Below are 3,172 nucleotides of genomic sequence, written 5' to 3' on the forward strand. Positions count from 1 at the left end.
TTATATTCCGGTTCATGAGCGTCATACGATCAGCAATCTCACGCCTACGTCGCGCGGCGCGATGCGATGCCATATTTGGAACGACCAGAAGCCTTGAAACGAAGTCGCAATTCGCGATAAAATATTTAAAACGGGCTCTTGTATCGGAGTGTAGTATATAAGTTTCCAAAATACAGAACGTGCAAAAGAAAGAGAAGAGAGGTACGAGCGTAATCGAGCGTAAGAGCTCACGGTGACGGGCAAATTTCGGTTCAAATTTGGCGCCCGCGCGAAGCGCGCGCGATGCCGACCAATCACGAAGCGGCACGCATGCGCGATGGAGCGGGGCGCGTTTGCGCCGTCGCGCCGTTGCGGCGGGTTTGCGGGTCGGACTTTAGCATCGGACGTTGCGGCAGCGACAAACGAATCCGATTGGATGGCGTGGCCCACGAAGGCCACATCCGGCCAGCGGGGCCGCAGTATTGGTCGATCGCGCGCGACGGCATCACGACGATGGTGGCGAACGAAGTTGGTCGAATCTTCTATATATATTATTGATAGATAGCTCGCGTCTCGTTGCCGAGTATCGCCGAGTAGGACTTTTCGTAAAGCGGCTCGAGGAACAGCCGACGGAACGTGCGCGTCTATATTGACCGATCGCGCGTGTTTTTAACGGCGATCGCCTCGCCGCCGTGTGCGAGGCGTTTCACGCGACGGTGTCTCGTGCATGCGTGCGTGCGTGCGTGCGTGCTTCGAGCGTGCTCCTTTGGCGCGTGGAAGAAAGGAAACGGTGATAGTCCGCGCCGCAGATGGCCGATGTGTAGCACATACGACGTATCGTGACGACAGTTACGTGAGAAGAGAGCAAAGGAGAGAGGGATACGGAATTACGGACGTGGAGAGAGAGCGAGGAAGAGAGAGAAAGAGAGCGAGGATAGAACGCGCGCGCGTCGTCTCGCAAACGGAGATCGGCGGTGGACGAGAGCAGCCGAGCGCGAACGACGGGATTATCGTGTGCGTTTCTGGGTGTGACGGACGTGGTCGCAGTCCGAGATCGGTGCGTGGCTTGTACCGGCGACATCGTGCACGAGGTGGTGTTGTGCGCGAGAGTGGCCCCCCTAGGGCCGAAGCCCAGGCAGCGTTCCCTCGCTAAAGCCTGCGGCGCTATCCCACGAGAGCATGCCGAGCCCGGCCACGAAGAGGTGAGAGCGAGCGAGATAGAGATAGGGAGGAAGCGGGGCGAGAGAGTGAGAGAGAGAGAGAGAGAGAGAGAGAGAGAGAGCGAGTGAGGGTAGCGTAAGAGTGTGAGTTGAGCGCGAGGGACAGAGGGGGAGACGAGAGAGAGAGAGAGAGAGCGAGTGAGGGTAGCGTAAGAGTGTGAGTTGAGCGCGAGGGACAGAGGGGGAGACGAGAGAGAGAGAGAGAGTGAGAGTGAGTGAGTGAGTGAGTGAGTGAGTGAGTGAGTGAGTGAGTGAGTGAGCGAGCGAGCAAGAAAGGAAGGAGAGCCGTACGTTGTAACCCGTGAATCCGAGAGAAGCAACTACCTTCGAGGCCTGTTTTTTGCTCCGCCATTGTACATCGCGAGACGACCGATCGTCTCGGTGGCGGCACCACGGAGGAAGCCGCTCGTTTTTACACGAACGACGCGCGGGCGTGTTCCTGTACGGCGTCTTCATCGTTCGAAGCAGCGACTAAGAGAGGAGGTGAAGAGGAAAAGGAGGTAGTGGATGAGGAGGAGGTGGTGGTGGTGGTGGTAGTGGAGGAGGAGGAGGAGGAGGAGAATATCGGTCGTCGTCGCGGCCCCTGGTCACACCGCCTGCGTGTTCGCGTGTGTTTGTTCGGGTGTGCTGCTCCTCGACGCGACGATGGCGTAAAACGCGCTCGATACTCTCCTCGTCGCGTGAACGGAACGTCGGAGCGCGCGGCGCGGCGCGGCGCGGCGTGGCGTGGCGCGGTGGGGAGTTCGAGGTAATAGTGGCCGATTCCGGATTGAGCAGAGTAGCGCGTCCTTTCGCGGAAAGGTCCCGCGTTCTCTCGCGCGACAGCACCGAGATAGATCCGGGAGAGTATCTCTCGTGCGCCTTGCACTGCTGCTGCTGCTCTGCTACAAGACTGTATGCTCTTCGTCGAGCGCTTTCTGAGATTCGTTCTCGTCAAATGGAGCCGGTCTGTAGATTCTTCTATTTCTCGTGACTACCGTTTGGCAGTGATCGGATAGATGACTAGAGCAGCAGCGTAAGCCGACTCCTGTCGACCGCGTGTTTAGAGCGGAGCATCTTGCGGAACGTGTTGCACGTTCGTTCCGCATGTTCGCAAAAATGTGCGGCGCGACGCGGTACGTTATGCAATAGACGCCGCGCGCGCGGCGTGCGGTCGACGTCGACGACGGAGACGGCGGCGGCGGCGGTGGCGGCGACGATGACGAGGAAAAGGAGGAGAAGGAAGCAGCAGCGTCGGCTCTCGTTCTCTCGTGGCTCTTCGTTCGCCGTCTATTCTTTTTCATTAATCCGCCGCAAGTGTATCACGTGGTAATGCGTCAGACCGTATGCCGCTGCTTTAATTTACCTGCATTACGAGCTCGCGCGTTGGTGTGCGTACGTGCGTGCGTATGCCGCGACAGCGTGATGATGAAATTACGAGACGTCGCGTCGAAAAGCGCGCGTCGCCCCGTGAGCGAAGAAGGAAATTCGCAACCCTCGGGAAAGCCCAGTTCGACTCCCTTTCCCTCAACCTTTCCCCGCTCCTCTGGCCTCCTCCCTTTCCTCCCGCTTTCGCCCGTCCTCCTGCCGGCGCTCCCGGTCGAAGTCTCCCTTCCTCCCCTCCTCTTTCCCATCGAATCCTTTTTCCTTTCGGGATTTCGTCCGTTCTCGATTCTTCTCGTCCCGTGGTTGCCATATTTCTTTCTCTTTTTTTCCTCTTGCCTTTGTCTCATTTGGTCGCGGCCGACAATACGCCCGATTACCCCGTCACGATGAAATATCGGACTACTTCCGGTGCGATTGCACGCGTCGTAATGCGTTCGTGCGCTTTTCATCTTCCTCGCTTCCGTCGTTTTTTCATTGTGCAGCGCCATATAGATACGCGCCGCGAGATCCTGTTCGCAGGACCCGATCGCGCCGAGAGAAATCGCGTTCGATTTTTAAAAAGCTCTGGTTTAAAACAACATTCGCTTTGCGCCGCGACAGATCGGAAG

At 57.8% G+C, this 3,172-nt stretch overlaps 1 protein-coding gene across 2 annotated transcripts in view; it reads left to right on the forward strand.

Annotated features, from left to right (window-relative positions):
* The first annotated feature begins 539 nt into the window (after positions 1–539).
* Positions 540–3,172, forward strand: part of nsl1 (non-specific lethal 1) — an 11,910-nt gene continuing 9,277 nt past the window's right edge. The window contains exon 1 of one of the 2 annotated variants that reach the window (XM_018460085.1): positions 540–1,181. The gene's annotated coding sequence lies outside the window, so the exon portion shown is untranslated. Of the gene's footprint in view, positions 1,182–1,466; positions 1,700–3,172 lie in introns of those variants that run through there. The other variant, XM_018460086.1, reaches the window with a different exon arrangement.

The sequence above is a fragment of the Mycetomoellerius zeteki genome, unplaced genomic scaffold, assembly GCF_001594055.1.
Source record: "Mycetomoellerius zeteki isolate Tzet28-1 unplaced genomic scaffold, Tzet1.0 scaffold91, whole genome shotgun sequence".
In the NCBI taxonomy this organism is placed as follows: Eukaryota; Metazoa; Arthropoda; class Insecta; order Hymenoptera; family Formicidae; genus Mycetomoellerius; species Mycetomoellerius zeteki.